This window comes from Nicotiana tabacum, chromosome 16, assembly GCF_000715075.1.
Source record: "Nicotiana tabacum cultivar K326 chromosome 16, ASM71507v2, whole genome shotgun sequence".
NCBI lineage: Eukaryota > Viridiplantae > Streptophyta > Magnoliopsida > Solanales > Solanaceae > Nicotiana > Nicotiana tabacum.
In genome coordinates, this window is record NC_134095.1 from 104135427 (window position 1) to 104159496 (window position 24070).

General features: G+C 39.9%; 1 long non-coding RNA gene across 1 annotated transcript; it reads left to right on the forward strand.

The window, feature by feature from the left end:
• The first annotated feature begins 4953 nt into the window (after positions 1-4953).
• LOC142170746 (uncharacterized) lies at positions 4954-22356 on the forward strand. The gene is made up of 3 exons (XR_012700193.1): positions 4954-5603; positions 20807-20932; positions 22016-22356. It is a non-coding gene; the product is annotated as an uncharacterized LOC142170746 (long non-coding RNA).
• The last annotated feature ends 1714 nt before the right edge of the window (positions 22357-24070 follow it).

Here is a 24070-nt window from a genome sequence, read left to right on the forward strand (position 1 = left end):
TCAGTAAAAAGCACAGAGTTTGTCATCATCAAAAAGGGAGAATTTGATGGCCCAAGAACAAGTGAAGTTTTGAAGAATGACAAATGAACTCAGTCATGGACCAGGTCCATCATGTGAAGCACAGTCATGATCAATCTATACATGTGAGATGCACGTGAAGGAGATAAGTCCCACTGATCAAGCAGCAATATCTCCTGATCTGATCGAAAAGTTTACATATTGGATAAGGGGAGAAAGTTTCCTTATGTGAAGAGAACACAATCTGGATAAAAGATAGTGTTGTAGTTTGTGTTGTTCAAGGACTCAGCTTCGATGGAAGATCAACAATTGAGTCTCAATAGAACTCTAATTACTAACTCATTAAATAATAGTGATTGTTCTCTTTTACAGGTATTGCACAAATGCAGAAGTTAAAAGAAGTTGAAAGCAAAAGAACAAGGCGATTTTGCAAGCAATTTAAGTGAGATTTGAGTGTGCACTCCTGAAGCTACTTGAATGAGATAGAAGAACCAGTTCCATTGTGTTTTTTCTTATTCTAGTTCAATTGTAGTAGGTGGTTCAAAGTTGTACCTTTCCAGCTTTCATAGAAGCAATTGTATTAGGTACTTTGAGAGATCAAGTTATAGGCTAACTTGAAGTTGTCGCAACAGTTAGAGGCTGGTTGCTACAACGGGATTAGAGGTAATCCTTAGGTATACAAAGAGTTTTGTAAATGCTATTTTGGCTCAGTGATTTAGTGAAGTATTAGGGAAAATCCTACTGAGTAGTAGGTCGTGGTTTTTTTACCTTTTGAGCCGGGTGTTTTCCATGTAAAAATCTTTGTGTTCTTTATTTTATGTACTTTTAATTCTGCAAACATTAGTAGTTAGAACACCTAGAAGAACCTAGTTCTTCTAGGTTGAAAATTGGGTACCACACAAATCACCCCCTCCCCGATCTTGTGTGGTATTGACGCTAAATACATCACCTAGATAGCTAAGAGTAAGAGTTTAAAAACACTATATAAGGGTAGGGGTAGTTTTATGAAAAGTAGTTTATTTCCAGAAGTGAATAGAAACGAGTTGCAAGCAGAACAAAACCATATTTCAGCAGATTGATTCAGATATAGTTACCAAAAATTAAATAATCAAAACAGGAAAACTGGAATAATATACAGAACATAGTCACAATTAAGTCAAACAAGGTTTCACATTGCCGGAGTTGACTTAGTCTAGTAACTATTACTAAGTGGAGTTACATAGACATGTATTTAACAGAGTGAAACATGCTGAAGTCAAATGACTAATCATACAACCATACAGAAAAGGTAGCATATAATTATTGAAAGAAGTACACAGAAACCATGAATTGATCAGGAACATGCTAAGGTAAATTATCAGCACAAAAAAAAAACAGGACAGGAATTGGGGCATGCTAGTTGAGAAACAGGTGAACAAGTGTCATGCATCAAACAGGAATATGCTCAAGTATACTAACCATACTAACATTTAAAATAGGACAAGTTAACTGGAAGTAAGTCATGCTAGATAAGAGAGCAATAAACAGGAAAACATGGGGGCAAAAAGAAGCATGCTGAAGTTTAACTACATAGAATATAGAACGATAATAGAAATGGAGGCATACAAGTTAAGGAGATAGCAAATTGGAAGGTGAAGACGAATGAAATCCAAGAGTCTATCCTTGGATTTTAGCCGGCTAGACAGTGCAGCAATTCAAAGAAACTTAAGTTGTGCAAGTGTGTAAGTAAGAGTTGTGTGTGGATGTTTTTCTTTGTTATTCCGCGTGTTTAAAAATCAGAATGGTGAGGTTTATATAACATTCAGCAGAGTAGAACAAATAAGGCAAAGAAAATTAAGAGTTCGCAAATATTGTATGCAAATCATCCAACCAGTTGACTAAGGATAAACCCAATCAATTAATACGACAATATCCGGGAAATATCACTTAGATTAACAAATAAAAAATCTCAGAAAGATACCAATTTTAAAAAGAAAATATAATTTCAAACCCTAATTAGGCAAATAAATCAATTAATCAATTTATTTAACTGGGCCAAAGTGAACGGGCAAGAATAGTGAGACAAATAATCGAATAATGGAAAACTTTAAGCATATCAAAACACAGAGATGAAACATCAAGCAAAGAAATTAGTCGAACAGTAAAAAAGAAAGGCCAGAGTTGAACCTTTAAGCATTTTAAAACATTTGCAAAATCTTAGAAGATGAAACCCTAGTTTTAGAGGAATACTAAAATTGGTTAAATAATAAGAAAACACAGAATATTTTAAAGAGAAATATCAGATAAACTTAAAATCATCTCAGATCTACAAAGATCTGAACAAACTCGAGTGGAAAGAGACTAGGATTTTGAAATTTGAACCAAGGTAAGAAAAATCCATTCTAGAACCAAAGGTTTAATAAACATGAAGATAACCACAGTGACAAAGATAGAGATGAACACATGCAGGTTCATCGAGAAAATGAAGAGTTGAAGCCAAGTCTGTGTTGAATCTCTTCGAGATTCCATTAAACAACATAGAAATTGAATAGCCAGTAGAGATATGAGGCTGGATGGGGCCTAAAATCAAAGGGAAACCCCATGGATTGAAGGGCTTCTAGTGATGTCAGGCTAGTGTTAGGGGAGAGTTTGAGAGAGAAGAGAGGAGGGGGGATTCAAGGGCGGAGGGGCGGAAGAAATGATTTTTTAATCAATCCACTAGGCAGTGCCTTGGGCTAGTTTTTATTTATATAATAAAACGAAAACAAATTGTCATAATGTCCTACAAAATGAAAGGAATATACTTTGTACTCTACATGTAGCCTATTATCAATATCGAGCATTATAGTCAAAATTGATATCACATTAATGCTATTAAACTTTTTAAAGCAAAAAACTAGCCCAAAGATGTTCATTTTTGCATTGTATCTCTGATCCATTGAGGCCTCATTCAAATGTGTAGCATGGTGATTGCATTTGTAGCCATAATCTACATCAATTTCTGCCCAGTTCTGTGAATTGCAGAAATAGCCACTTTCCTTGTGTATCACTATCATCGTCCATCTGTTGTTGTAACTTGATCCATTGCCTTGTTTCTTTGATGTTTTGATTCTTGCCATTCCATCTCTGTAGTCCCTTATCACATGCCTATAGTCGTTTCCAAGATTATGCACTTCCCAGCACTTACCTTTATAGCCCATTTTTGCACTAACTTTACTTCGATTTTTGAATGTCCTCCATTGCTTGTTTCTTATAGCCTTTGATTTAATACCTTCCTTATGTGTCCTAGTATGTTGGCATAGCATGGTGTTAGCCTAGTTTATGTTAAATAGTCCTGTATCTAGATGCCAACTGAACCATGTTGTCTTTGAGTCCATTCCAGCTCTTGTGTTATTGCCCTCAAGTTCTAATGATGTTTCTTTGAATGCTGTTTAGACCTTTGTCACTTTTGCTAATTAGGGTTAGGGTGTTAGGGGTTATTTAAAAAAGGAAAATGATCCTAGATCGTTGATCTTTTGAGATCAATAGCTAGGATTTGATCTGAGGGGTTGGGCGAGTTTAAAAATTGGGTCATATTGGGCTATGATTTTAATTGGGCTGGGGGTAATAATTTAGGCTAAGGTCCGAAATTAAACAAAATTAAAGAGGCTATTTGTTAAATACCCAATTAATTGATAAAATAATTTGTAAAAATAGTTAAAATAAGATAAAAAATGATTTTTATGCATAAAAATGATTTAAAATACTTACTTAACAATATAACAATATACAAAGTCATTTTCTGTATAGATAATATAATTATGCATATACACATGCTATTGTTGCAAAAATGTGGAATTCTAGCTTAAAAATACAAATGTAATTATAAAAAATGCGATTAAAATATTTAAGTATTATTTGAGAATAAATGATGAATTTAGATGATTAAATCATCATAAAAATAATATGAGGGATAATTATTGGATATTTGTATAATAAAAATGCAGAAATAAATTGGTTGAAATCCTTTAAAATTATAGGAATACTTGTGCATATTTGTAAATGCATATGCACTATTTTTGAAAATATATATGCATGTTAAAAATATATGAGAGAAAAATTGGGTATCAACACCCAACATTTGAGGGTTGGATGACAGCGGCTGAGGGAGGAGAAGCTTTATGCCAAGATTCAGAGCTTTCTCCACTTGGACGGTTATTATCGTTGCTTCGTGTAGGGTTTCTCATCTATTGCATCGCCTTTGACCAAATTGATCCAGAAGGGTTCTCCTTTCAGGTGGTCGAATGAGTGTGAGGAGAGCTTTCAAAAGCTCAAGACTGCCTTGACCACAACTCTAGTTCTAGTTTTGTCTTCAGTGTCAGGCTCTTATACAATTTATTGTGATGATTTTTGGATTTATATTGGGTGTGCCTTGATGTAGGAAGGTAGAGTGGTTGCTTATGCTTTGCACCAGTTGAAGCCTCATGAGAAGAACTACCATGTCCATGATTTGGAGTTGGCAGCTGTAGACATGTGATTTTTGACCCTCCCCAAGATTTTCATATTTTAGCACATAAATATTTAATCTAGGCCTAATATCACTATTTCAACTAATTTTGACTGTTTTACTTTATTTTATTACAAGAAAATGAAAATTTAAAAAAAAATAGTTTCATTAATGTTTTGTAGTCATTTTTAATATTGAAAAATACCAAAAAAAAGGTTTATTCTAATAGTTAGTCATATTTTAACAGTTATTTTACTTAAGTATGACTAATTAATAAATGAGGTCGGATTTTAATCTCGTTTGCGGAGAAAGAATAAAAATTGGGCTCGAGCAACCCATTTTTAAGCCTAATTTTGGACCCAACCCATAATTTTCAAGCCCATAATTACTAGGCCCATACCCTTAACCTAATCTCTATCCCTATATAATAGTACCTAACCCCTAAATTGACCCAACACCAAAATGAGATGAAAAGGACATACAAAAAGACACCTAAAATAACGCCTAATATAGGGGGATCATCAGCAGCGCCGTTTTCATCAATAATAGCCCCCCACCCCTGTCGACCTTCTTCTTCAGAAGGAAATAAAGCAGCCTTCGACGGCTTCTTTCTGAACAAATTCCAACACCCCATTCCCGCTGCTTCTCCTTTACCACCAACCCTACCCAAATTCGACCACACACATAATAAAACACACATGGATACACACACAAACATACACCTAAAAGAAGGAACGGACAGAAGCAACTGAGAACGAAGTTCTGCCATTCTAAAACCTCGATTGAGATCTGTAAGTTAAAAACAAAATGAAAACTAAGGGTTTCAAGAAAAACGGTGTTTGAATTGATTGCTGGTGCTTTGTAAAACCCAAATACTTCTTCCTGGTTTTCAAAAAAAAAAAAATGTTGAGGCCCGGGTTGGATTTCAATTTACTGTTGTTGATCATTGAACTTATTGTTGAGTTCAGTCCGATCCGGTTTTAGTCACCATTGAAAGATAGTCGAGGTTCGTTCGAGATTTTGTTGCAATTCGAGATCTCTGTTCAATTTTCCGGTGAGCCTCGAAGTCGAAGTTCCGTGGTCCTGGTCAATTACCATATGATTTTGGAGCTGCAAATCAGTTAAGCTATGATTCATATTAATATTTTCATTCCTCATCTTTTATTTCTTATATTTAATGGATCATAATTAATTTTATTTTACATGTGTTTATATGGTGATATATATAATTGTTATGGTGTGTTTGTGAGTTAATGTTTAGTTGTTTGATTCTCTGAATTTGATTTCCCTTTGGGCTGAACTGGTTTTATATTCTGGTGTTCCTCCTTTGTATTTGATTTCTCTGCCTACCACATAGGGCATGGGTGAGTGTTTTGTGTTTGTTCATGCAAAGCTTATTCGAGGAAGCGTAAATTTCATTCAGTCATTTCGTCGAACAAGATTCCATTGTAGAGATGGTAACAATAGATGTTTGTTTCCATTCAAAAATTCTGCTTCCTTTCCTCTATTAATATCGTTAAGAAATTGAGCAGCTTCATTTATGATGCTAATTAGAAGAAAAAGCAGTAGCATTATTAGTATTGTTCTACTTTGACGTTTCATGTTTGGTTCTGATGGAATGAGTGTATTAGGAAGGATGTGTCTTATTTTGTTTCGAAGGGATAACGATTTAGTTGATTTGGTTAGGAAGAGAGCATATAAGGGATATTTAAAACAAAATTTGTGTATGCGTTCGCGCAACTTCGATCAAACTTTCTTAGTAATAAAAATTGTTTAATAGGTCACTAATTAAATTTGGTTCATATAGTTTGAGGCATGCCGTGCCAAATAAAATCTCAAAATGCATGGCCCTCATTTAATTGATATTTGATTCCTTAGAATTCGAGGCGTGCCACCTAGTGGAATTTCCATGGCCCTCGCAAAGTTAAAAACGCGTAGTTGCTTTAGGCGCGTTGTTTTAATAATATTGCCTTCCTAAACTCAAGTGTGCATTTCATGTGACACAAATCCAAATCTTAACAACGTCAAATAGAATATGTCTCAGACTGCGGGTGCATTTCATGTGGCGCGGTCAAAAGGTGTATTTTGGCTGACGTTGAAATCTTCCTTAAAATGAATAAAAACGGTTAAAAAGTTAAAATTAACATAGGTTCAAAATATTCTAAAATTAGATTAAAGGCCAATTGTAATAGTTTAAGCGAACATGCTAGAACCACGGAATCCGGAGGTGCCTAACACCTTCCCCCGGGTTAACAAAATTCCTTATTCAGAATTTCTGTTCGCGGACTGTAAAACAGAGTCAATCTTTTCCTCGATTCGGGATTTGTACCGGTGACTTGGGACACCATAAAATTATCCCAAGTAGCGACTCTGAATCTCTAATAAATAAATCCCGTTTTGATTGTCACTTAAATTGGAAAAACTCCCTTATACCCTTCCAAGGTGTAGGAAAAAGGAGGTGTGACAGCAGCCATCATTCATGCATTGATGATTTGGAGGCACTATCTCTATGGTATGTCTTGTGAGGTATTTACAGATCATGGGAGTCTCTAGCAATAGTTAAAACAAAAGGATCCAAATTTGAGACAATGGAGATGGTTAGAGCTGCTAAAGGACTATGATATTACTATTCTGTATCATCTCGGGAAGGCCAATATGGTGGTCGACACATTGAGTAGAAAGGTTGTGAGTATGGGTAGCCTTGCATTTACTCATGTTGGTGAGAGACCGTTTGTAGTTGATGTTAGGGCATTAGCAAAGCAGTTCGTGAGATTAGATGTTTCAGAGCCTAGGTGTGTTCTAACTTGTGTTGTTTCTCGGTCTTCCTTACTTAATCGCATCAGAAAGTGCCAATATGACGATCCCCATTTGCCTGTCCTTAAGGACATGGTTCAGCATAGTGATGCCAAGGATGTTACTTTTGGGGATTATGGGGTGTTAAGGATGCAGGGTCGGATTTGTGTGCCTAATGAAGACTGGCTACATGAGTTGATTCTTAAGGAGGCCTACGGTTTGGGGTATTCCATTTATTCGGGTGCCGGGAATATGTACTTGAGTCAGCACTATTGGTGGAGGAGGATGAAGAAGGATATAGTGGGGTTTGTAGCTTGGTGCCTAAACTGCCAGCAGGTGAAGTATGAGCATTAGAGACGGGGCAAATTGCTTAAGAGGCTTGAGATTCCTGAGTGGAAATAGCAGCGTATCACCATGGATTTTGTATTTGGACTTCCATGGACTTCGAGGAAGTTTGATGATATTTGGGTGATTGTGGATCGGTTGACCAAGTGTGCACATTTCATTCCAGTTGTAACTACTTATTCTTTGTTGCGGTTAGCTGAGATACACATCGGTGAGATTGTTCGCCTTCACGATGTGCCGGTGTCCATCATTATAGATCAGTTTACATCGCAAGTTTTGAGAGCTGTGCAGTGTGAGTTGGTTACATAGCTTGAGTTTAGTATAGAATTTCACCCTCAGACGGATGGGCAGTCTGAGTGCACTATTCAGATATTAGAGGATATGCTACACGCTTGTGTCATAAATTTGGGTGGTTCCTGGTATCAGTTTCTACCACTCCTAGAGTTTTCCTGCAACAATAGCTACCAATCGAGCATTCATATGGCTCCGTATGAGGCTTTGTATGGGAGATGGTGTCGGTCTCCAGTGGATAGGTTTGAGCCAGGTGAGGCTAGGCTATTGGGTACTGACTTGGTCCAAGATGCTTTGAACAAGGTTAAATTGATTCAAGATCAACTTCGCATAGTGCACTCTAGACATAAGAGTTAAGCCGGCCAAAAGGTTTGCGATATTGCTTACATGGTTAGGGAGAAGGTACTGCTCAAGGTTTCACCCATGAAGGGTGCTATGAGATTTGGGGAGAAGGGCAAGTTGAGCCCTCGGTATATTGGGCCGTTTGAGGTGCTTCGGAGGATTAAAGAGGTAGCTTACAAGCTTGTCTTGCCGCCTAGTGATAGGTGGGGATTTTGACTACTTATTAACGCCTTTTTTACTTTCATTTTAGTCCAAAAGTTCTTAATCGTATTCCCAAAAACTAACGAAATGTGCTTAAATGCAGGAGCATTTGGAAATAAGCCAAAAGATGAAATTCAACTTAAAAAAGATAAAAATGAACTCAAGGACAAAAAGCAGGCAAAAGGCTAAATGTGCGGACCGCGGAATTTCTTCTGCAGTTGCAAAATACAAAGAGAAACCAAGAGAGGTCTAATGCAATGCGCGGACCGCACAATTATTGTGCGTCCGCAGAAGACATCAAAGAGTTCAAGTTCAGAGAAGTCCTAGTTCAAGCTTCAAGGATATGTGGACCGCACATTTATTGTGCGGTCGCAGAAAGGGCATGTGTGTTCGCACTTGTTACCTTGAAAATGGTAATTATAATTAGATTTGATTTTGTGGTTCTAAAAATATGTGATTACCAGAACCAATCCCCGTGGATGTGGGCTCACTCAATGCCCAACACGTCGATATAAGCTTCCACACTAATGGGAGTATACGCCAATAAAACCAACATGAAGTTCGGAAAACTCCAGCCCAGGAGAAAAGAGAGGAAGACGGAAGGACCGGAACGGGAAAACCTCAGCACATCATTCATATGATCATTGGGGGGACCAACATTTATCAAGGACCCGTGATCAAGCGGACAAAAGTTTCCGCTGCAAGAGATGGGCAAATTCGGGGCGGCGTGCCCGAGGACATCCTTGTATTTAGGGAAAAGAAATTTGAGACCCTCAGGGTTTCGCAGTGGTACAGTGGCGCCTGGAACACCTACACCATTCCCTCCATGGTCCTCAGGACCGTTGTTTTCAGGTGCATTCACTGAGTCAAACATTTTGACCTGAAATCAAAGATTCTTGGACAAGGAAAAGGGTGAAGAATAACTTGTATTTTTGGTAAACCAGCACCAAAACGATCACTATTATTTTTAGCACCACGGTGGGCACCAAACTGTTTATCTTGAAAATGGTAATTGCAATTAGATTTGATTTTGTGGTTCTAAAAATACGTGATTTACTTTTATGCTAGTTGATAGGCAATAGATGCTAAGTATGATCTTGGAAATGAGATAAGAGCTTGGGAATAGCAGGTTATTCAAACCAAATAGCCGTGAATCGGGGTCTCGAACTGGCCTAGGACGAGCCTCGAGGTCGAGCTAAAGCGCCTGATTTGGGGCGGTCGATGAAGGACTAACAATTCTAAGAGCTTCAATAACAACTCTTCATGATCAATGATGAGTAATAAATTAAGAACAATCAATTAAACACAATAAACATATGCAATAAATCAAAGAAAAGACAATGAAGAATGTTTAAGTTAGAGAGCGGAGAATGTTCTTGTTCTTGTATTGAATATCATGTGTTCCATGAATGACAAGGGTTCCCTTTATATAGGAGGGGGAAATCCAAACGTGGTACATGTATAATTATTACAAAGAAACGTAGCTGGTACAACTACTTAATAGTCTGGTACAGAATCATACTATTTTGGCAGGCATTGTCAGCTTTGACCACGTGCCTGGAGAATTTTCCGCTTGTCCATGATATTCACCAATTTATGCTGCCCCTGAGATCGAGCAAAGAGATCCCTCGGCGTTGAACCTCGAGCTGTGTCGTGAGCCTTCTAAGCTACGGAATGTCATAACGATCACAAAATTGGATTCTCCAATTTTAGCCTTGTACAACACTCACTATTGTACGGACCGTAGAAGAAGCAACATGCGGCCGCCATCCAGGATTATGCAATCACAGAGCAAGCTCCTACCAAGACTAATGAAGAAGTGCGGACCGCACACGGAATTGTGCGGTCGGAGAACCTCCGGAAGGGCATTTTTCTCTGAAATTTCTAGTTGTGTATAGATAGTCATTTTTGACGAATTCAGGTCAAGTTTTGAATATCCAAACATCTGTAGCCGTTTTATTTACTAGTTTTAGTTAATTTTGCTAACTTTAGCAATTAAATATCAGATTTTTGTCTTTTAATCTTGCAATATGAGTTTAATTATCATTTCTTCTTTAATTTCTTCATTTTCATCTTCGTTTTTCTTCATTTTCATCTATGGGTGAGGGAGAGACCCCGACCGCAACCTCTCAGCCTCGAGATCTCGAGATGACTTCCCAAAATACCTTAATGACGAGGAATTGGGCCCTCCGATTTCACTCTATACAGATACTCTCCGCATTTCCTGGAACGAGGTAATAGGAAACGATTTTGATGGCAGACCCTTTGGGCTTCCCGTGATGACATCATACCGATGATGCAACCTATGACGTGAGTCTTCATGATAACCGGGACATCCCATGGACTTGTCTTTTCGACACCATTCAATTCACTGTCGATTCCCGCTCTTCAAAGTGACAGTATCGCCGCCGATTCTATTTTCGAGAATGCATTGATTGTGCCTGCCGATACGTCTTTCAAAGGAATTGATGGTCATGCCATTATCACCCCTAAAAATGGGGGTATTCTTGATGTATGCTTCTGCTGATGATTGGCAACATCTAACTCGGATGCAAGTATTCTCTTCGGTCTTTGGTTGATAGAAATGGCTCCTTTCTGAGACCATCGTTGTTCCTCGGATCAAGTCTGAATTGGTCTGGTAGATTCGGTCCATCAGGAGCCTCGAGTCACATGAAGATAGTGCATCGAACCTTGAAATTTTTGAGAGTGGTCTCTAAGTGAAGGTCAATTTCAGGCACCTGTACATTTACTTTGAACTTGATGTAGATAACGTTTTAAAGCATTGTAGATATGTCCCCGAGGAGGGGTCACCCATATTTAGGCGATGTCCTGAGGTCGGATGCCCTCTCAGACTCTATAACGTTGCTGAAGGTTCTCTGGAGCCCAACTTCCCTCCTTTGAGGAGGTTCGCGAGATCAGGTATCATCTTCAGGTCGGGTACCACCTTGGGACTGGAGATGATGTTGTTGGCCTTTTAAAGCCCAACTTCCTTTTGATGGAGGTACTCGAGGTTGGGTACCACCTCAAGACTAGAGATAACGTTGTTGTCCTTTTAAAGCACAACTTTCTTTTGATGGAGGTCCTCGAGGTCGGGTACCACCCAGGTATTGGAGACAATTTTGTTGGCCTTTTGAAGCCTAACTTCCTTTTGATGGAGGCCATCGAGGTCGGGTACCACCTCGGGATTCGCATGTAAGTTATTGGCTTCCCGGGTCCTGTCTGGGTCAGGCGGACTGTTGCTGTATCCCCACATATATATGGGGTCTCTTCAGCTTCTTGGAAGATCCCATTGTTTTAGATATCTATCCTTCCATTTCGATGTTGAGTCCTTCATTATCGGCGTTGATTCCTTCGTTACCTTAGCATTAGAGTGTTTGTGTAGGTTCTCGCTTTAGCTCTCTAGTCTTGCCATAGCCATGACTGCTACTTCATGGTCAACCTGGCAGAGAGGCGAGAGTTCCACTCCCAGCGCTTAGGATCCACAGGAGTTTACCTTGAAGACTATGTCTTTGATAAGAAAGAAGCACCTTAAGTTGGTGAGGAGAGACTGCAGATGCGGTGAGTGGGTAGTGTTACAGGTGCTTCCCCCGGATGAGGGTATCACGGACCTTGCCAATGGATTCCTGAATGCGTACTTATACCCTTTCGCACTTGGCCTCCTAGACAGGGTCGTGCTCGATTTCTATTTAAAGTATCAGGTAACTTTGGCGCAGATACATCCATCGTTTTGGCGAACAATGCTGCTGATGATGTTCTTTGCAGAGAAGGCAGGGCTTGAATTCACGCTTAGTCATCTTGTCAGGCTGTACCAGCCTTTTCATTATCGCGGTCTGCTAACCTTGTCGTGTCGTTCCTCCGCGCCCTTTGTTTTTTACGATGAGGAAGATGGAGATCGAGAGTGGATAAGTCGGTTCGTCCGGGTCCGGACGACTAACGTTATTCCCGTGGAGCTTATGCCATTCCCCGAGGAATGGAATTATACGCGTGAGTGGAGAGTCTTGTGCTTTCTCTGATTTTCTCATGGTGTAAGCTAGTTTAGTAATTGTGTTTCCTCCTTTTCTGCAACAATTTCATGGGCGCCGGGCGAAGTTCCTGATCTGCCTGGTTGTGTTCGGAAGCTGGCGACCCATTCGACTTGTGACAAGCGTAGGTAGCGAGCTGTGTCCTCTGGTAGATGGGAAGCAAAATATCATGGTGTGTGTCTATACTACTTTTTCCTTCTCCCTCGTACATTTGGGAAGACATTTTTTTCCCTTTTCATTTATTAATTTTGCCATCGTAGGTATTGGAGGGTATCTAAGGGCGAGGCTGTGCTCCTCCGGAGAGGGGGGGGGGTTGTCAGCTTCTGAGCTAAAGGACGACAATAATAAACAGGATTTGCATTTGCAATGCGATGACGCTTACAGCAGGGAGAAACGAGGTCGAGTCTTTGAGAAAAAACATAGTCTAAGCCTGCTGCACCCGAAGTTTCTGGTTTTGGAGAGGTGGTTCCTTCGAGCAATCGTGCTTTGACCAGGGTTGATTCTTCCAGGGCCGAGGGGACTAGATTAACAGAGGTGTGTTCGACCTTCAAGGAAGTCCACCGACTTTATTTTGCGGTGAGCTTTGGTACATGCCTTCCGAATCTCGCGTCTTCCCTTCCTTATCTAGTTTTTCTTTTGTAGGCCTTTGACAGGCTTAGGTGTGAGCTGCTCTGTCATGGGGCTATGCTTCGGAAAGCTCTGGATGAGGGTAGGTCCCTTGGGTTCCTTTCCGAGGAGAAGGAAGTTGAGTTGGCACACTAGCGATATGAGGCGTACGGAGCTCGAATTACGAGAGCTATTTGATAGAGCAGGTAGCTTCCCGTTCCAGGCGAGTACGTGTTTCTCTTTTTAATTTCTCAGGTTAACTCTTTGCCTAACCCAATTGCAGAAAAAAGGTGGAGGCCCTGGAATGCCTTAGGGGCGAAGTCAACTGGATCAGTAACGACTGTGGCAAGCTAAGAGCTCGTACGCATGCTCAAGCTTCAGAGGAGAAAGTGCCTTGGCTAATGTTCCTAACTTCGAGGTCCAACTCTGCTTAGCTCATGATAATGCTTCAGTTCAAGCGGATATGATCACAAAGCTTGAATCCGAACTTTCGAAGGTTAGGGTTGAGATCGTTGATGCTCGGACTGAAGCAACACTGAGCCGAACTAAGGTTGATTAGGAGATGGCAATTTATTTGAAGGATGCTACTGATGCCCAAGCCGAGTTGAAGAGGTTCCTCGATCGTGAAGAGAGGATAAAAGAATACGCTCGTTGTAGATCCCGAAGGAAGGGTTCTCGAGGAGATCGGTGCCAGGGATTTTGTTCTCCCGGAAGAGTTGGCGCGAGCAAGGGGCGGATGAGCGTGGTGCTCAGTCACTCCTGTCCGACTCTAAGGAGAGTGAATATGAGGCTGATAGGCCATATCCCTCAGGGGAGGGGCGTAGACTTTGTCATTTTGTATGCGATATCTTCAGATCGTGTTTGTAGATGGAGAATGCACTGTTTTACGTATGTAAATAAAAGAAAATTTGAGGCTTTATTTCTTTTTCTCCCCTTTATGATTTTCTTTTGACTAGGTGGACTGGTTTCAGAGTTGGTGAGAATCCTTATATTCGTGATATGGCTCTAGGGATCATTAGGCAGGTCCGGAGGCTCTTACGCGCTCGATCGATGCGACTTTTAGTGTAAGCTGGTATTTGAGCTCTTACGCTTTTGCTCAATTGTTTTGGGTTTAGTATTCGAGTCGGGCTTCGACTCGAGCTCACTCGACCCTTAAGATTTTGTGTTTGCATGGGCGGGTGACAATGGTTCTTATGCTTTGCCCTTGGGCATTTGTATTTTAACTATTTTGGGTTCAGTATCCGAGTCGGGTTTCGAATCAAGCACAATTGACCCTTAAGTTTTGTATTTGCGTGGGCTGGCAACAACGGCTCTTACGCATTGGGTTGAAGCGACCTTTTATATGCACAACCCTGAGGCTCATTAAGCTGGCGACAATGGCTCTTATGCCTTGGGTCGAAGAGACCTTTTATATGCACATCCCTGAGGCTTATTAAGGAGGCAACAATGGCTCTTATGCCTTGGGTCGAAGTGACCTTTTATATGCACGGCCCTGAGGCTCATTAAGCCGGAGACAATGTCTCTTATGGCTTGACTCGAGCACAATTGACCCTCATGTTCTGTATTTGCGTGGGCTGGCGACAATGGCTCTTATGCCTTGGGTCGAAGCGACCTTTTATATGCACGGCCCTGAGGCTCATTAAGCTGGTCATAATGGCTCTTACGTTTTGCCCTTAAGTATATATAGTTAACTATTTTGGGTCCGGTATCTGAATACAATGGCTCTTATACCTTGGGTCGAAGCGACCTTTTATATGCACGACCCTAAGGCTCATTAAGCTGGCAACAATGGCTCTTACGCTTTTCCCTTAGGCATGTATAGTAAACTATTTTTGGTCCAGTATCCAAATCGAGTTACGAGTCGAGCTCATTTTGACCTTCAAGCTTTCAAATTTTAAGCTGGCGATAGTGGCTCTTACGCTTTTGGTCATTGCGACCTTTTAGTGTGCATGACCCTGGGGCTCATTAGGCTGGCGACAATGGCTCTTACGTGCTTGATCGATGTGACCTTTTATGTACGCTTTATTTTCCTTTTGCTAAGGACTTTTGAAATGATTTTGTCTGACCCATTATTGGTTCGGGAAGAACTTCGTTTTCAAGTCATTTGCGGCGATGTTCGAGCACCGCGGAAGGTTTGGCTCATAGGCTAAGTAGCTTGAAGCCTTGTGATTTGGAGCTGACATGGTCGAAGATCTTTTTCTTGTTGAGGGTAGCCTGTTTAACCAGTTCTTTTAGAAGTAATGGCCTATAATTTTGTAGCGACGGTCGGGCGTCCCCGAGTCGCATTGATTCGGCTGGTACAGCCGTATGACCATAGTTATTTGTGTTTGGCTGGAGCTATTTTCTATCCCGAGTGTAGTATTTTAGGCATCTATATCGAGGGTATGTCCTTTCGGGAGTATTACAAATGCGATATATAGCCTAAACTTCGGGATTGAGTTTATGCCTATAGTATGGTCTTACAAAATTTTCATGCCTTTTAAGGTCTTGTAGTTATGTTGATACTTGGTACAAGTATGATTCATGCATTGCTTGAGGTTCTTATAGTTTTCGTTGATACTTGGTAAAAGTATGATTCATGCCTTGCTTGAGGTCTTACAATTATCGTAGTTGCCTTATGTTGGCCTTACAAGACCGAGTCTGCCCGCTCAGGGTCTTACAGCCTCGGGGATTTTAATGAATGGCAATTTGCGACAGTCTCTGAGTCACCGATTTTATTTAGGCTCAGGAACCATTACTTGTAAGCTCGGAATTGCCTCGTTGAGGTCTTACGATTTTGGAGATTCTGACCCTGAGGTCATGACGCTAGTCTCCGAGTGTTCAGGAGATTTTTCTTTCCTAGAGATGTTTTGTGATTTTTGTGCTGCCTCATTGAGGGCTTATGAGTTTGGGGTTCCGACCCTGAGGTCATGCATGTGTCGAGTTGATGATGCCAGTCTCCGAGTATTTCGAGGCATGTTTGATCAACTACAAGGTGCTACATGTTTCTCAAAGATTGACTTGCGGTCCGAGTATCATCAATTGAAGATAAGGGAGCATGATATTCCAAAGACGACTTTCAGAACTCAGTATGGGCACTTTGAATTTATGGTGATGTCCTTTGGGCTAACAAATTCCCTAGCAGCTTTCATGGATCTTATGAATCGAGTCTTCAAGACTTTTCTAGACTCCTTTGTGATAGTATTCATTGATGATATTCTTGTGTATTCCCGAAGTCGGGAGGACCATGTTGACCATCTCAGGGCAGTTTTCCAGACTCTTCAGCAACATCAATTGTATGCAAATTTTTCACAATATGAATTTTGGCTTGAATCTGTCGCGTTTTTGGGTCATGTTATTTCTGGGGAAGGAATTATGGTTGATCCACAAAAGATTGCAGCAGTGAAGAATTGGCTTAGACCTACCACTCCAATGGAGATTCGCAGTTTCTTGGGTTTGGCTGGGTACTACAAGAGATTGGTGGAGGGGTTTTCTACTCTTGCCTCTCCATTGACTAAATTGATCCAGAAAGTGGTTAAGTTCCAAAAGGTCAAACGCTTGTGAGAAGAGCTTCCAAGAATTGAAATCGAGAATGACTACAGCACCGGAACCAACCCTGCTAGAGGGTACAAAGGGATTTGTGGTGCATTGCGATGCTTCCAGGATCGGGCGCGGGTGCGTGTTAATGCAGCACAGCAAGGTAATAGCCTACGCTTCTAGGCAACTCAAGAATCATGAAAAGAACTATCCAACTCATGACTTAGAGCTTGCGACAGTGGTGTTTGCGCTAAAGGTTTGGCGAATTTATCTATATGGGGTCCATGTGGATATATTCACGGACCACAAGAGCCTTCAATATATTTTCAAGCAGAAGGAGTTGAATCTGAGGAAAAAAAGATGGCTAGAGTTACTCAAGGGCTATGACATTGATATTCTTTATCACCCGGGAAGGACTAATGTTGTGGCAAACACTCTTAATCAAAAATCTATGGGAAGTTTGGCTCATTTGGAGGTATATCAGAGGCCGTTAGCTAGGGAGGTTTACCAGTTGGCTAGTATAGGAGTTCGCGACTCTAATGAAGGAGGGGTAATTGTGCAGAATAGGGTTGAATCATCGCTTGTGGCGGAGGTGAAAGAAAAGCAATTCAATGATCCATTATTAGCACAATTGAAAGAGGGAATTCACAAACACAAGAGCACAGTTTTTTCCCTTGACATGGATAATGGTACCCTACAATACCGAGACCGCCTATGTGTTCATGATATTGACGATATTTGGGGAAGGATCATGGCAGAAGCTCACACTTCCAGGTATTTCGTGCACCCAGGTTCTACGAAAATGTAACATGATCTCAAGGAAATTTATTGGTGGAACAACATGAAGAAGGACGTGGCGGACTTTGTGGCAAAATGTTCGAATTGTCAGCAAGTGAAGGCCGAACATCAAAGGGCCGGTGGGTTGGCTCAAAGCATAGAAATTCCAATGTGGAAATGGGATATGATTAACATGGATTTTGTGGTAGGTTTTCTCTCACTCCACGCAAGTTCGACGGTAAAAATAGCACGGTATAGCCAATTTTCGGAGTGGTCATTCTTGCCAGTTAAAGCTACTGACACAGCGGAAAAGTATGCCCAATTGTATATCAAGGAAATAGTCAGGTTGCATGGTACTATAGTCTCAATCATTTCCGATCGAGGGGCTCAGTTTGCAGTCAACTTTTGGAAGATAAATCTTAGCACAACCTTTCACCCTCAAACCGACGGGCAAGCAGAGCGGACCATTCAGACGCTTGAGGACATGTTGCGTGCTCGTACTCTTTATTTCAAGGGTAGTTAGGATGACCATTTGCCTCTCATAGAATTTGCTTACAACAACAGCTTCCATGCTAGTATCCAAATGGCACCATTTGAGGCATTGTATGGTAGGAGATGTAGGTCTCCCATTGGGTGGTTCGAGGTTGGAGAAGCGAAATTGATAGGGCCAGACCTCGTGCATCAGGCCATGGAGAAAGTCAAGATTATTAAGGAGAGGTTGAAAACTGAAGTCTTACTCGGATGTTCGTCGCAGAGATTTAGAGTTCAAGGAAGATGATTGGGTATTTTTGAAGGTTTCCCCTATGAAGGGCATCATGCGGTTTGGGAAGAAGGGAAAATTGAGTCCGAGGTATGTCGGACCATACAAAATCATTCAGAGGATTAGTCAGGTGGCATACAAGCTCGAGCTACCACCCAAGCTATCATTGGTACATCCGGTCTTCTATGTGTCTATGTTGAGAAAGGTATTAGGAGATCCGTCAACTATTGTGCTTGTTGAAACTATTGATGTTAATGAAGAGTTGTCGTATGAAGAAGTTCCAGTTGCCATTCTTGTTAGGAAAGTTCGGAAGTTGAGAAATAAGGAAATTGCGTCCGTGAAGGTGTTATGGAGGAACCAACAAGTTGAGGAAGCCACTTGGGAAGCCGAGGATGAAATGAAAAAGAAGTACCCACATTTGTTTGAATAGTTATGAAATAGCTTTTATACACTCAGCTCCTATGAACTATTATCTTTTGAATTAATCTATGCAAAACTATCCTGTTTTGGTTATATATATATGTTGCATATGCGGCCATGGTTAGTATTGTACGAGTTATGTTATGCCTATGGAATGTGTACCTGCTGTTAGGATGTGTTTCTGAGGCTCTCTGACAGGTGGATAAGGCCCAGATACAAAGGAAACTCTGGTGAAATTTTTGGCAATTCAAGGAGTTAGCCGAATTTGCAGACTAATAGTATGTTTAGGTTGAGAAAGAAATCGGAAGGTTGCATAAGAGATTGCTAATAAGTGAACCTTGATCCTCATTCGAGGACAAATGATCTTAAGTGGGGGAGGATGTGAGGCCCCATGAAAATTTCCACTCTAAACCCGAAAGCTCGTAGTGGCAATTAGGAATATGTGTTAAAGATGCGTAAAGCTCGTCGCGGTTCGGACCCTTTAGCACTGGTCTATGCATTAAAAAGTCAAAGAACAATGTTTTCCAGAAAAATACCATTATTGTGGTCCACTATGCGGTCGCATAGTCGTTGCAGAGTGAAGCAGTATGTTGGCCAAATTGATGTCAACTATGCGGCCGATTATGCGATCACATAATCGATATGCAGGCCACAAAGACGTCGCATAATTCCCTTGGGATTTTGAAAGGGGCAGTTTTGCGGTGCATTATGCTTCCGCAGAACGGGTATGCGGACCACATTTCTGCCGCATACCCATGTAGTGTGTTCAGGTCTTGGGGAGCATTTTTGCAGTCCATTATGCGGGCCGCATGTCCACTTTTGCGATCATAGATCCGAGTCGGAGCTCAAGTTTTCTAAATTTTAAACCCGACCTCCCTGTAGTTATATCCTGTGCAATAGCTCATTTGATCCTATTTCCTGACACTTTTAGAGTGAGAGAGAGAGGGGTCTAAGAGAGGGGAAGTGCTTCCCATCAAAATTACTCCATGAATCCTTGGTAAATCATTGAAGATAATCAAATGAGGGACCTAAACCCTCATCCCAAGAGGTAAGGCTTCATCACCTCAGCTCTTATTTTTACACATAGCTACAAAGGGTCATTGGTGAGGTAATTCATGGGGATAAGGAGGTTTGCATTGCATGCATGTGTTCTTGAAGAATATGAGGAATTATAAAAGAGGAGGCATGGGTAATGGGCTAGTGTAATCTTGCATAAAAGAACCATAAGGCCTTAATGAACACTAAATGCTCGGTAAAATGCTCAAGAGAGCTTAAATTATGATCTTTTCTTGATTATGAGTTAGATTGTGCTATATTGCTTAAATAGATTGAAGTGTGAACATTCCGGAGCGTTATAGGATTAAGGAAAGCTCGGTTGAGATATGTATGACTAAAACCCCGACTTTTAGAAATTGAGCTTCATCGGCGTTTGTGTGAATATGGTAAGATTAGAGTTGAATTGTTGCATTGCTTATTATTTGACATGAATTGATGTTGTAACCGTATATGAGTGAAAAATGTCTCTCAACATGATCAACGTGTTGTCTTGATAATTTGAAGAGGGCAAGGATATGAATTATGTATTGAAATTCTTGGACTTTAAAATGAAATTGAAGTTGCGTATGTTGCACCATCCATGTGAAGTCTCCTCTATGCCTACAATTTTAATTGCTCTTGTGTGCGCTTATTATCCTAAATTACAAAGATAACATTGAATGTGGGAACGATGTAAATATGCGGCCTAGTGTCAAGGATAATGTGATAAGTTGTGGCCCCAAGTGCCTATGAAATGATATATGTGAAACAGACTGATTAATGCGAAGGAAACAATGCCTTGGAAAGGCAACCTAGACGATCGGGCCGAGGGCGGACTCCGCTCAAGATAGCAATGGTATTGTGAATGAATTCCGGAAAGGAAAATGAGATTGTGATTGATATATATGCCTCAAATGAAGCGACCTAGCCGATCAGGTCGAGATCGGACTCCGCTCAAGATAGCGGTGGTATTGTGAACAATGATGAATAGTGTGAAATGCCCAAACTAAAAGCTATGTAAAAATGATGTGGAAGTTGTATGATTATTTTATTTGATAATGTTGTGATCGTTTAAAGCTTGAGTTATACTTGTAATTTCTTATTCTTGCATGAAAGTTCTTTCTAACTAGATGGTGTTTAGTTATACATACTAGTACTATTCCATGGTACTAACATCCCTTTTGCCGGGGGCGCTACATTTTTAAATGAATGTAGGTGGCTCCATTGTAGATAGTGCAGATCGCACATTGCGGAGTACCTTCTTCTTGAAGTCTTGGTGAGCCCCTTTCTCATTCAAGGGGTTATATTGCACATCTTTTGTTGTAGACTTCTACTTTTGAGGTATAGTCGGGGCCTTGTTGCCGGCATTGTCATAACTTGTCTTTTCATCCTTAGAGGCTCCGTAGACATTGTAGACATGTGATTTTTGACCTTACCCAAGATTTTTATATTTTAGAATGTAAATTTTTAATGTAGGCCTAATATAGCTATTTCAACTATTTTTGACTTCTTTACTTTATTTTCGTCATAAAAATGAAAGATTACAAAAAAATATTTTAGCTTACGTATCTTTCATAAATTTAAATAAATATATACAAAAATAGTACCTTATTTTTATATTTACATAATCTTGAAAATACAAAAAAATATGTTGCATTCGCATCTAGGATTTAATTTTTGCATTTTTAAATCAGTAAGTAATTTTTCTGCTTTACAAAATTGAAAAAATCACAAAAAAATGTATTTTGCATTTTTATTGTTTAATTTCGAATTTTTGTAATTTTATTTAATTAGGTGTGATAATTATTATTCAGAGATAATTAAATTAATTTGGTAGAATAATTTGGTTTAGGGGTTGTTCAATAAGGGTAATATTTACCTAACTTTAGTAAGCTTCTACAATGGTAGGGTCTAGGAAATGCACTACTAAATTAAATAAAAGCACTAAACTAGTGTAGATAATTGAAAAATGGGAATGGGTAATGGAAATGGCACTCACTTAATGCCCATTTAAGGGCTGAAAATCATGGTCAGAGGGGGAGAGCATTCAAAGAGGGTAGAAGGCTAGGAAATTCGGAGAGGAAAAAAAAGAGAAGGGGGCGGAGAGAGAGGTATACACTCGATATACACTCTGGATACACTGGATATACAGGGGCAGAGAGCTAACAAAACTTGGAAGAGATTCTGAGAGAGGGAGACAAGAAAACATTCCGAAAATACTGGAAAAAAAACTAGAATTTACTGTTTCATTGATTTCTATTTTCTGGTTTTCAATTTCGAATTGGCTGAAACCATTTTCCATATACTGTTTCATTGAACCATCTGGGGTTAATAGCTGGATTAAAACTGGGACTGTTTTGTTGCTGCTGGTGATTGCTATTGTTTTTACTTTTGATCTCACCCCTTTTTGACTTTCATTTACAGGTATTCCTTCATACCATTTGCTAACAAATGAAGTGCCACAAGTTGGAACCAGATTGAATTTGTATACAGATTTCGATGTTCGAATTGGAATTTGAATAAGAGTCTTGTTTGAATGTTAAATTCTATTAGCTTCTGTTGTTTATACTTTTGTTTTCTTGTTATGATTCATGTGTTAAGTTGTCCAACTGTGCTCAAGGTATAGATTGTATACAACAATAGCTTCTGCTGAAATTTTGGCTATGTATGTATAGATTGCCTGGTCTTAACTGTAACCAATTGATGTTTCCATATAGTTTATGCCTTAGTTTAAAAGGGGATTATTGTTGATTGATATATATAAAGTTCTTATTCATGCACCGACTCGTTTTTCTCCCCTCCTCAACGGTTAAAAAGATTATGAGAGATCACTGGAAGGTATGGCTTCAGGGATTTGATCCTGAAAGTCCTTGCTTGCAGTCGGCGTTGCCAAAATATTCAGGCCCTTCCTCTAATAAAATGGTTTAATAAAGCCTTGTTATTTGGAAGGGACTTCTCAAGTACTTTAGTGTTACATAATTAGGGTCTTAAAAATGGAAATTTGAGGCAAGCCATAGTTAGACACTTAGTAACAAATGGCTCTTGTGTTAATTTCATAATGTAGAGGTAAAATAATAAATATTCCTAGAGAAACCTTTAGGGTTGTTTAAAATATTATCATGATTGTGGACATGTTCGCGTGACATAATTACGAATTTTCAAAAATAAATTAAGGTCCGCGTCCGTGCGACTTTGACTAAGTTTTTTTTGTTAAATAAATTAAGTGTTGTGAATTGTTTACACGTACGCGTGACATGACTCTTGACACGCCAAACCACACGAGTATACGTATGCGTAATTCGATAATTCTTTAAGTACGAGTAAATCACGTAATTAAAAGCGGTAAAGGTAAAAATGCATGTAGTTTCTAAAAACATAATTAAATAATTTAAGCCAAGTATAAATGGTTAAGCGACCGTGCTAGAACCACGAAATTCGGGAGTGCCTAACACCTTCTTCCGGGTTAACAGAATTCCTTACCCGGATTTCTGGTTCACAGGCTACAATACAGAGTCAATCTTTTCCTCGATTTGGGATTCGAACCGGTGACTTGGGACACCATAAATTTTCCCAAGTGGCGACTCTAAATCTTTAAATAAACGAATCCCATTTTGATTGTCCTTTGATTGGAAAAACTCACTTATAAACTCCATCGAGTGTAGGTAAAAAGGATGTGTGACAGACATATGTGCGGGTTATGTACGGGCGTTGGATGGGTCTATGAAATATGATGTAATTCAAATTCTCGCTTTGCTAAAGTGTATTTGTATGGAATCTTGGAACTTATCGACGGTTTAATGTTGTGACTTAAAATGAGCTAACATTGTAGAATGCACCCTCTTTCCTCGTCTAAATAAATCAATGAAAGCATGGTTTCCTTATTCGTATCGAGTTGGGTAGGAAGTGTTTTATAAGGCTTGCTCAGTTGGGGGCTACTCGATTGAGCACCGGTCGCGCCTCCCGAGGTTGGGGCGTGACATATAAAGTGTTCAATAAAAGAACATTGTGTGTAGAAAAAAGTGTACATGTAGTATTTGATGAAACTAACATTCTTTCTGAGAGACAGGAACATGAAGATGAAGTTATTGGGCTGGTGAAAGATTTGAGTGAAGTCTCAGCTCAAACCAAAGTTGCTCCAAAAGAAGGAACATGTGATGGAACAGGTTCTTCCATCCAGGGCAACCTGACAGGGGGAACTGATCAAAGAGGAACTGAAACCAGTCCCCTAAAGGAACCTATTCATGACCCTGTTCCTCAGCAACAGAGCATGGGAGAAACATCGAGCAGAAATCAGTTGGTTGTGAAACCTCAAAAATATCAAAGTTCTCATCCCATTGAGAACATAATTGCTGATCCAACCTCTGGAGTTAAAACTAGATCACAATTAAAGAATCTGTGTGCTTTTGATGCTTTCCTATCTCTTATTGAACCTAAAAATGTTGGTGAGGCTTTGCAGGATGCAGATTGGGTAAATGCAAT